At 46.6% G+C, this 11,736-nt stretch overlaps 1 long non-coding RNA gene across 1 annotated transcript in view; it reads left to right on the top strand.

Moving 5' to 3' along the window:
- The window catches only part of LOC106817252, an 8,432-nt gene extending 1,424 nt beyond the window's left edge, over positions 1-7,008 (top strand). Inside the window, exons 2-3 of the long non-coding RNA XR_001395017.1 lie at positions 81-83; positions 6,998-7,008. This is a non-coding gene — a long non-coding RNA (uncharacterized LOC106817252). The remainder of the gene's footprint in view (positions 1-80; positions 84-6,997) is intronic.
- The last annotated feature ends 4,728 nt before the right edge of the window (positions 7,009-11,736 follow it).

Raw genomic sequence — 11,736 nt, 5'->3', positions numbered from 1 at the left:
TGACGTCGGCACCTCGGCAACATTGCGCCCAAAGTAAATGACGTAAAGACAACGTTGATCACGCAAATGAAGTGTCCAAGCAGGTGGTGCACATCACAAATTTTGACTTTACTACTTCGTTGGGGTGGCACTGCCCGCCTCATTCCCATTCCTACTCTAAGATATAGCGATTGGGACATCGCCACCTCGGCGACATAGCGCATAAAGTAAATGGTCTGAGGCCGATGTTACGCATTTAAAACAAAGCCTGGACGACGGACAGTTGGTGCGCATTGCAAATCCATTCACTTTGATTGTGAATTGTGATTCAGAATTTTCACTTTCGTCGCAGCATCCCGCAGTAATTTTCCCAATGCTAATATACAAGAACTAACGCTCGCGTCACTCGTCGCCGTTGCAAGCCAAGATAATTACCTTCGACCAATCTTGGACATTCAATCGACGGCACGTGTGCATTGTAAAATCCCATCTACAAAATTTACTTTGCTCGCAGCATCGCGCTGCGGGTTCCGCGTATGCTAATTGTACATTAAGATGGCGCTCGTGCGTTGGTCACCCACCGTTCACTGCCAAGATAATTCTCTTCGGCCATTCTCATACGTTCAAACTAGTTGCGGGTAGGCCGAACCGGAAACCGGACCCTTTATCATAATAATATCTAATATATTGTTTATTAAATAAATATATGCTGAGATACTGAGGTGACTGAAGAAAACTGCATAATATAGCTTACTGAGAGAGAGAGAGAGAGAGAAGTGTGGGAGACTCTGAAAAGGCGGTATGGATGATAGCTGTGCGGCCGTAAAAGAAGGAGGTTGAGCGAGGCACAAGAGGGTAAGGGGAAAGACGGGAGGGGATAAAGTAGATGTTCTGTATGCTACAGGCTAGGGCGCGCTCTTAATTATAAATACAGGTCTACGGATAACGATTTATTACATAAATCTATGCTGAGTACCCCCTAGCCATAAATAAATAGTCATCACAAAATATGACACTTCTGGTGAGATTTTGCGCATGCGCTAACACACTAACGTAGCCAAATAGACCAAATAGCCAGCAACGTACTGACTGGTATATGCAGCGAGTACCTTACATGCAATATCTTCTTCCTATTTTTTAAGTAAGGCCTACTGGTGGAATGTTATCATGTAAATCTATGCTAGGATAACTCCACTTTATTTCAAATGCATAATCATTGCATAATATTTATTTTCTCGGGAGATAGAGCACTCTATATTTATGTTTCCGTGTGCGGCAGCGTGCGGCAGCGTGCGTGCGGTGGACATGTGTGTTGCCGAGGAGCATTTGCAGCACGGCATTTACAGGAAATTGTCGGAAAAAATAGGCGAAAAAAAGTAGTGAAACATTAAGACTTTGTGTAGTAAATATATTTTGTATTTATTTAGCATTATATTTTATTGAAACGCTCCAAGTGCCTGTGCACGGGCAGCTGCTGCATATGCATCCAAATATTTGATACGACACTTCTGGACATCTCTTCAAGAGTTTCGCCGACCTAAGTCACACGTATGGCTATCACACGTGGGTATATAATAATTTCCTGAATGTGTCGGGTGTTAACAAGCATGATATAAAACCTCAAGACGCCTTAATTCCTCATGAATAACATCTTCGGTAAACTACTGCTCAGCTTTTACACTCATAATTACTGGTTGGGCAATACTTCAGTTCCCGCTGCCCCGTAGATGTAATATAGAAATATAAGAAGTATAAGAAATATAAGAGGTACCAGGTAATAATAATTGAAAGTAACAAATAGCATGTCTTTGTCTTAAACACGCACGTGCAGGACAGAAGCAGAGAGGCATAATTGGTCCGTGGCCAAAGGCGTGACCAACAGTCAATAGAACGGTCAGCCAATGGTAGCGGCCGAGGTGATCCGCGTGACCAGGGCTAAGACAAAGAACCGATGCGGGTATTTAACGCTTGCATCTTGAAATTACAGTCTCTACTATTTGCTATCCACCGACAGACGTGTCACATTTTACTGTTGCTGTCAGCATATTCAACTCACCTTTGATATGTAAGTTATATTCTGTAGCGTACCATTATGTACACGTTCGGCTCGGCCTCAAGAGCTTATATGTAAGCGTAGTTAAGTAACATTAACAATGGTGTGCTTTATATACGGAACTTCATTGTTGGGTCATTTATATACGATATGAGCCGCGGTATCTCTAAGCTTATACGCAGTCCACTATCACGATCACGGATAACAGACGGTCATAAGAAACTCATCATTACAATGGCGCTGTGACCACTGCGTATAGAGTATTGTGTTGCATGAGTTATTGTGTATGTCTTGTGTAATGAAAAGTACTAATTTACGTGTTTTCTCTGTGTCGAGTGTACGCGCGTCGTCGATGCTAATCTGACGAGATATTAGACTTCGAAGTGGCTAATCAGAATTTAAGCGTCTTTGTCTACGGCTACCGCCATCGTCGCAACATTAAATTGTGAGTGTATCGTTATATACTTATAGGCTAAAGAGTAAGTCTGCATTATTTCTTTCCCAAAATTACGGCGTTTTTGTTGTGTGCGGGTTCATAGTGTATGTGTAACATTTTGGCTGGTTTTTCATTAACGGATAATTATGGCAAACAAACGGACAAACCCGTTAAATCCCTACCTGTCGGATTCTAATATTGATAAAGCGATAAATGAAGCTAGCGATAATGATAAAGTGCCATTCCCAGAGACAAATATGAATTAAGCATTTATTACGCGAAGTACAATCACTCGTTTTACTTGGGAATTATAAGGTATTTAGCGGGGATGATGACAGCGTTATTGAATTTGGTCAGTGGTTATTGAATTTGAACCAATTGTTTATTATATTAAATTAAAGTGATGAACAGAGACGGGTTAGGTTAGCGTTACGCCTGTTAAGTAATGAGCCCGCACAATGTTTAGCTGAAATTATATCTGTTCATCCGTCCATTTCCTGAAATCATGTTTTGAAAATATTGACGCAGCGCTATACGGATCATTCAGCGATACCGATAGCGCTACAAAAGTTTAAACACGCTCGGCAAAAATCTAATGAAAGTGTACAAGCGTTTGCCAAAAGGGTAGAAGCGTTAGCGCGTACTGCGTTTGGTGTTATTTTTAATTCCGATGTTTATCATAACGCACGAATGATTAACGCTTTTACGGATAGAGTCACTACCAATAATTTGAGACGGGGTTTAGTTCAAAACAAACCAGCCACCTTTGCTAAAGCTGTACAGTTAGCTACCGATCAATCAGCGCTGGACTTAGAAATTAGGATAAGATCACATAATAATAATAATAATAACGTATCAGCCGTTACCGTTCCATTGATGCAACAACAAATTACAAACTTACGAGAGATTGTTGCAGATTTTTAGCGTAAGCAAATGAATAAAACACCTACGAATCAAGTAACAACACGCATTCATGAATATCACCAACCACAATCGCCACGCCATCCCACACAACAAAATAATTCACGCTATCAGCAACCGCAGGCGAACGCACCGCCAGCTACAGCTATAATCCATCGCCGCGTTTTTCTTTGAATTTCACGCCAAACGCGCGACAAGCCGCAAGCTATTTACCACGAACCCCCATGCAACAGTATACAACACGTAACACAGTGTGACGGCGCGGGTGAAACGAGAGTCGGGGAAATAGAGATTCGGGGAGCGAAATTCGGGGATAACGTTCGGGGAAAAAAGTACCAAACACCGAAACCACCGAATACCGAACACGCGAGGTAGTACGGAGCAGCCGAGAGGGTGGCTGACGCGCGCAGTGGACGCGGCGCGAAATAGCGTACAGGGACTAGCATTCGGTCTACGGATAATGATTCGCGAGTGTAAATAGTGTTTGTGGTAGAGTTCGCCGAAGTGTTGATTTAGTGCCACTGCTCAGCGAATAGTTTGTTCGGGGCAAGAGGAGCGGCGAAACAGTAATAGACGTGGAGGGACGCGGTGAAGGAAAGGAGCTAGAAATGGCGAGAAAGGATATTATAATAGAGAGTTCTTCTGCGCAATTTATTGTAATAGTAGGAAGCTTATGCGGGATAGATAAGAACCGTATTCTGGCTTTGTTAAGGCAAACTCTACAACACATGAGTTTGCAGCGTGACCGCTGAGCTGGTAAACAGGAACAGCCAATCACGGGGCTCGACCTGTGAGCGATCGATCAGTTGATCACGTGTTAGGTGGGCGTACGTGACAGAGCGGCCGTGCCACGTAGCGTGCGCTGTAATAGGCTACTGAGGGCTGACTCATGAAGCAAGACGCCGCGAGCGTGATTTTTTTTCCTGGGTGATTAACAATTAATTTTTACAACAATTATAAATTAAATTTTTTATATATTTTTTTAAATGGGGTTTGGGTTAGAGTTAGGATTAGGGTTAGGATTAGGGTCACAATGCAGTGAATGCACCATAAAACAGGAGTTTGAGGCACGTGATTTGTATCAACGGCAGCGCTCGTTAGAGTCCTATGTTCTTGATTCACCTAGGGAAAAAAATCACGCTTCCCGCGAGGGTGTAAGATGGCACCGCGCGCCTGAAACGAGAGGAGCAGTAGAAGATAAGCAGCAGTAGAAGATAATGGAGCAGTAAAAGATAAAGCAGTAGAAGATAGGCAGATAGAGATAGACAGATAGATAGATACAGATAGGGGACTTACTTACAGGCTTTTCTAGAGACTTAATCCTAGGAGAGACTTCTAGAGGCAGAGGGTTTGTGTAGGAAGTTATCCAGGAGCCTACTGATGTGTATTTTGAAGTTTAGCGAGTTACTCGTAACGTTGAGCGAGTAAACTATTGTGCGGGAGATATTTCTGGAATTAACACCAGCGCCGAAACGAGTGAATACGACCCAGAAAGCTCTTTGAAAGCTGCTCGTTTGACTACCGGTGCGCGCAGTGTGTATCTTCCCTATTCTTTCGTTGTGTTGTAATAAACGTCATTCACTCTTACCACTTTTGCCTGCGCCTTCATTTCTCCTCACGTCTACACGTCAATCTTACCGCCGAGGAAGGGTACGCCTGTAACCGTACGCATCCTCACACCATCTCATAAGTCTTACACAACGCACGCGCGGGAGAGAAATCTTTCGCGTGAAGGGGTACTACCAACGCAGCGAATACTACCGACGCAGCGAACACTACCAAAGAAGATCGTTTTAGAAGCGGCGATTCTACTTGCGAAGCTGCGCGCACCTTTCGGGGAGCGGAACATCTGACACCGAAAAGTTTGGCGAGCGAACTGCGCGCAGGGCGCGGCAGAGAAGAGGCCGACGCCGTTACAACAGTAATAACACCGAGAAGTAACACGCAATATATGTACACACCGCAGGGAGTTCCGATATGTGCTTTATGCGGGGAGAGCGGGCACATTTGGTTTCATTGTCTTATGAAGCAACGCAGTAATAATATTAATGCGACGTTTAATAATTATCAGCTAAATTCCAACGCTGCCTTCAAACCCCAGAGACGCTGAGAGTAGCAACATTGCTGAAGTCTCACGCAAAAACGTTTGCAATCACGCACGACACCAATAACAACACAGCGCCATCTTGTGAAATGTTAGTGGGTAAAATTAGAATAAATGCGTTGTTAGATATTCGAGCAACAGTGAGTTTAGTTAATGATCAGTTATGGACCCAGTTAGAACTAGTATATCGAGATTCCTTTGTCGCAGGTTCCACGCAAATTTTACGATCTGCTTCGGGGGATGATTTGTATGTATTAGGCAGTGTAAAACTCGTAATTAAGATAGCGCATTATAAGATTCTCCATGTCTTTTATATAGTTAAAAATGTAGAGCATAGAGTGTTGTTAGGGCATTATTTCTTTAAAGCGCATAGAATTAATTTGGATTTTTAACTAGACAAACTAACCGTTAATAATAGGTCTATTAACATAGATAAATATGCGCCCACATCGATTTCTCACATACGGGTATAATTCGCAGTCACAACACTGCCTAAGGGTTCTCAAACTTGTCTAGTTAATTACAGAAACCGGCAGCAGAAGTCTAATAGATTATACGCTAATGTGTCATTACATAACCCGGAGTTAGAGTCGCGCTATTTACGGAAGGGTGCCATTATGCAGTTGACCACTTTCTCACGCGCCGGTCGCAAACCGACGCCAAGTAATAATCCACGCATTGTCCAAACTTCGCAGATACTAAGTGTGGACAGTCGCAGATTGCGAGCTGCTATCGACTCGCGCCTACGAATAATAAAGTTTCTATACAGGTCAGCAAGCAGCTGGGCATTCCAAGACTGGCAACAATGATTCCCACGATCCCAGGTGTTACGTCCACGAATTATCGTCAAAGTTCTATACAAGTAGGTATAGACAGCTGGTCGCACCTAACCGGCACACAGCAAGGTCGCAGCCGCAGCTGCCTATTGTACGTGCTAATGACCGAGACACTTGTAAATCGGGCGCTAATTATTGAGCGAACGGGTTGATGCCGGTGATTAATCAGTCTAGTGTATTAGCGCCAAGTGCTAGGGCATCTGCTAATGGGCAACGCTATTTTAGGGATGGAGAACAAATGACCCAGGCGCTTACTAATTATGTTGATTTTGCAATAGGAACAGCCGCGCATGCGAACGGGTGCGCGCATGAAACTTGTTTAAGGCGCAAACAGCGCGCTAGCGTAAACAAAGGCTTTTGTACACAGCCAGCTGCGAAGTTCACGGATACACGACGTCAGCACATTGAATTCTTAACTAATAAGTCTATTTTATTAACAGATCAGGAAAAAGCCGTTAATAACGCAGTTGATTACGATACGGATATAGGCATGCTAGGAAGCAGTGCGTTTATGAAGTCGCCACAAGCTGGGGAACGACCTAGGCACGACACGTGACTTGTAATGCAAGTAGAGAAAATGCCTACCACATCAACTACTAATAATAGTGGTAATAATAACAATATTCTTTTAAACTAGAAACGGCACGGAATAGCGATGGCGGTGGTAGTGACACGGACATACAAAATACTAGCTGTTGTAAAACATCATGTACACAAGCATGCAGCGTAAGCACCTCCCATTCTTCCCTCCACCTTCTCCTCCTCCACCTCCTCTACCTCCTTCCTCCACCTTCTTCTTCTTAACTTTCTCCCCATGCTCCTCTACTTCCTCCCGCCACCCTCTCTTCCTCCGTCTTCTCCACCTCCCCCTTCTCCCTTCAACTTCTCCTCCTCCATCTCCTCTACCTCCTCTACCTCTTCCCTCCACCTTCTCCTCTACTTTCTCCTTATGCTCCTCTACCTCCTATTTCTACCTCCTCATCCTCCACCTTCCCTACCTCCTCCTCCACCTTTTCCCCACCTTCTCCCCCTCTTCCTGCACCTTCTCCCCCTCTTCCTGCAATTTATCCCCCTTCTCCTCTACCTGCTCCCTCCACCTTCTCCTCATCCAGCTTCTCTCTTCCTCCTCTCTCCACCTTCTCCTCATCCACCTTCTTCCCATCCTCTACCTCCTCGCTCTACCTTCTCCTCCTCCTCTCCTTTTCCCCCCTCCTCCTCTACCTTCTCCCTCCAACTTCTTCTTCTCCACTTTCTCCTTGTGCGCCTCTACCTCCTCTCTCCACCTTCTCCTCATCCTCCACCCCCTCCTCCACCTTCTCTCCTCCTCCTCCACCTTCACCCCTTCTTCTCCACTTTATCCCCTTCTTTCTCCACATTCGCCCCCTCTTTATCTATCTTCTCCCGCTCCGCTTCTAACTCCTTCCTCCACCTTCTTCTCACCCACCTTCTCCCCTTCTTCTACTTCCTCCCTCCACCTTCTCCTCCTCCTCTCCCTTCTCCCCATCCCCCTCTACCTTCTCCCTCCACCTTCTCCTTCTCCTCTACCTCCCCCTCCTTCTCTACCTCTTCCATCCACCTTCTCCTCATCCACCTTCTCCATTCATCCACTTCCTCCCTCTACCTTCTCCTCCCCCTCTTTCTTCTCACCATCCTCCTCTACCTCCTCCCTCCACCTTCTCCTCCTCTTCCACCTCCCCTCCTTCTCTACCTCCTCCCTCTATCTTCTCCTCTACCTTCTTTTCTTTCATTCTTTCCCCATGCTCCTCTACCTCTTCCCCCACCTTCTCCTCCTCCACCTTCTTCTCCTCCACCTCCTCCTTCCACCTTCTCTTTATCTACCTCCGCTACCTCCTCCCTCTACCTTCTCCTCCTCCACTTTCTCCCCATGCTCCTATACCTCCTCTCTCCGCCTTCTCTTCCTTTACCTCCTCTACCTCCTTTCTCCACCTTCTCCTCCTCTACTTTCTCCCTATGCTCCTCTACCTCCTCTCTCCGCCGTCTCTTTTTCCTCCACCTCCTCCTCCTCCACCTCCACCTTCTCCCTTCCTCTTCCATCTTCTTCCCCTATTTCTCCCCCTTCTCCCTCTCCTCCTCTACCTTCTCCCCCTCCTCCACTACCTCATCCCTCCACCTTCTCCTTATCCACCTTCTCCCCCTCCTCTACCTCCTCTCTCGGCTGTCTCTTTTTCCTCCACCTCCCCTCCTCCACCTCCACCTTCTCCCCTTTTCTTCCATCTTCTTTCCCTATTTCTCCACCCTCTCCCTCTCCTCCTCCACCTTCTCCCCCTCCTCCACTACCTCATCCCTCCACCTTCTCCTTATCCACCTTCTCCCCCCTCCTCTACCTCTTCCCTTCACATTCTCCTCCTCCTCTACTTCCTCCCTCTACCTCCTCCCTCCACCTTCTCCTTTTCCTCCACTTCTCCCTCTTTCTCTACTTCCTCTCTTTACCTTCTCCTCATCCACCTTTTCCCTTCCTCCTCTACCTCCACCTTATCCTCCTCCTCCACCTTCTCCACCTCTCCCTCTTCCTCTACCCCCTTCCAGTGTAAGTTTCCACACAAGATGACTCGTGCGATGCAGATAATTAAATGCATTATGAATTTTAATAAAAATACGTAATGCATTTAATTATAGGAATATATTATAGGTTATTTAGTTATAAATTTATATTACAAGTAGAAAAGTAAAATAAATGTATCATAAGCATCAACGCCTTTAGATGGTGGTTTTAGTTCCGACAAGTAGCTCGACAACGTTCATACGAGTCCGATTCTCTGATAATTAGATATCGGCAAAAAGTAAAATAATATAGTGACTCTCATAATGCGATTCGCACATCCCAAAAAACAACCCGCTCACTGTCGCACGGTGAGTGCTCTATGTTCCGACACCCCTATGTTCCGACTATGTTCTACCTTCTCCCCCTCCTCCTCTACCTTCTCTCCCTCCTCTTCTACTTCCTTCCTCAACCTTCTCCCCCTCCTCTACCTCCCCCCTCCACCTTCTCCTTTTCCTCTCCCTTCTCCCCATCCTCCTCTACCTCCTCCCTCTACCTTCTTCTCCTCCTCCACCTCCCTCTCCTTTTCTACCTCCTCCCTCCACTTTCTCCTCTACCTCCTCCCTCAGCCTTCTCCTGTACATCCTCCCTCCACCTTCGCCTCTACCTCCTCCCTCCATCTTCTTCTCCTCCACCCTTTTCTCTACCTCCTCCCTCCACCTTCTTCTCCTCCACTTTCTCCCCATGCTCCTCTACCTCCTCCATCCACCTTCTCCTCCTCCACTTTCTTCAACTCCACCTCCTCCCTCCACCTTCTCGTCATCCACCTCCTCTACCTTCTCCCTCCACATTCTTTTCCTCCACTTTCTTCCCATGCTCCTCTACCTCCTCTCTCCACTTTCTCCTCCTCCTCCACCTCCCTTCATTTTCTACCTCTTCCATCCACCCTTTCCTCTACCTCCTCCCTCCACCTTCTCCTCTACCTCTTTTCTCCACCTTATCTTCCTCCACCTTCTCCTCTACCTCCTTTCTCCACCTTCTTTTTCTCCACTTTCTCCCCATGCTCCTCTACCTTCTCCTCCTCTACCTTCTCCTCCTCCCCCTCTTCTCTCCACCTTCTTCTCATCTACTTGCTCTACCTTCTCCATCCACCTTCTCCTCCTCCACTTTCTCCCCATGCCTCTCTACCTCCTCTCTCCACCTTCTCCTCATCCTCCACTTCCACTTTCTCCCTTCCTCCTCCACTTTTCCCCTTTCTTCCTCCACCTTCTCCCCTCTTCCTCCACCTTCTCCTCCTCTCCTCTACCTCCTCCTTCCAGTTTCTCCTTCTCATCCACCTCCCTCTCCTCTACCTCTTTTCTCCACCTTCTCTCTTCCTTCTCTACCTCTTCCCTCCACCTTCTTCTCCTCTACTTTCTTCTTAGGCTACTCTACCTCCTCTCTCCACCTTCTCCTCGTCCTCCATTTCCCCCTCCCTTACCTTCTCCCCTTCTTCTCCACCTTCTTCCCCTCTTCTTCCACCTCTAACTCCTTCCACCACCTTTTCCTTATCCGCCTTCTCCCCTTCTTCTACCTCTTCCCTCCACTTTCTCCTCCTCTTCTCCCTTCTCTCCATATTTCTCTACATCTTCCCTCTACCTTTTCCTCCTCCTCCACCTCACCCTCCTTCTCTACCTCCTCTCTCCACCTTCTCCTCATCCACCTTCTCCTCATCCACCTTCTCCATTTTTTATCTACCACTACCTTCTCCTCCTTCTCTTCTACCTCATCCCTTTACCTTTTTCTCATCCACCTTCTCCCCCTCCTCTACCTCCATCATCCACCTTCTCCTCATCCACCTTCTCTTCTACCTCTTTCTTCCAGCTTCACCTCTACCCCATCCTTCCACCTTCTCCGCTACCTCCTCCCTTGACCTTCTCCTCTACCTCCTCCCTCCACCCTCTCCTCTACCTTTTCCCTCCACCTTCTTCTCCTCCACTTTTTCCCAATGCTCCTCTACCTCCTCCCTCCACCTTCTCTTCCTCCACCTTCTTCACCTCCCCCTCCTCCCTCCACCTTCTCATCATCCACCTTATCTACCTCCTCCCTCCACCTTCTCCTCCTCCACTTTCTCCCCATGCTTCTCTACCTCCTCTTTCCACCTTTTCCTTCTCCTCATCATCCACCTCCCCCTCCTCCTCCTTCACCTTCTCCCCTCCTCTTCTACTTTCTCCTCCTTTTTCTCCACCTTATCCCTCTTCTCCTCCAACTTTTCTCCCTCTCCTCTGCCTCCTCCCTCTACCTTCTCCTCATCCACATTCTCCCCCTCCTCTACCTCCTCCATCCACCTTCTCCTCCTCCTCTCCCTTCTTTGCATCCTCCTCTATCTCCTCCTTCCACCTTCTCCTTCTCCTCCACCTCCCCCTCTTTCTCTACTCCCTCCCTTCACCTTCTCCTCATCCACCTTCTCCCTTCCTCCTCTACCTCTACCTTATCCCCCTTCTCCACCTTCTCCACCTCCCCTTCCTCCTCCTCTACCCTCTTCCAGTGTACGTTTCCACACAAGATGACTCGTGCGATGCAGACTGTATGTACTTTTATTAAGATTCATAATGCATTTAATTATAGGAATATATTATAGGTTATTTAGTTATAGAGTTATATGACAAGTAGAACGGTACAATAAATGTATCATAAGCATCGACGCCTTTAGCTGGTGGTTTTATTTCCGGCAAGTAGCTCGACAGCGTTCATACAAGTCCGATAGATAAGGTGACTTTCTCTGGTAATTATAGATATCGGCAGAAAGATAAATAATATAGTGACTCTCATAATGCGATTCACATGCACATCCCAAAATACAACCCGCTCACTATTGCACGGTAAGTGTTCTATGTTCTGACACCCCTATGTTCCGACTATGTTCCA

The sequence above is a fragment of the Priapulus caudatus genome, unplaced genomic scaffold, assembly GCF_000485595.1.
Source record: "Priapulus caudatus unplaced genomic scaffold, Priapulus_caudatus-5.0.1 Scaffold1651, whole genome shotgun sequence".
NCBI classification, from domain to species: Eukaryota; Metazoa; Priapulida; class Priapulimorpha; order Priapulimorphida; family Priapulidae; genus Priapulus; species Priapulus caudatus.
The sequence above is the reverse complement of the archived record's forward strand: the minus strand, read 5'-3'. Positions and strand labels throughout refer to the sequence as shown.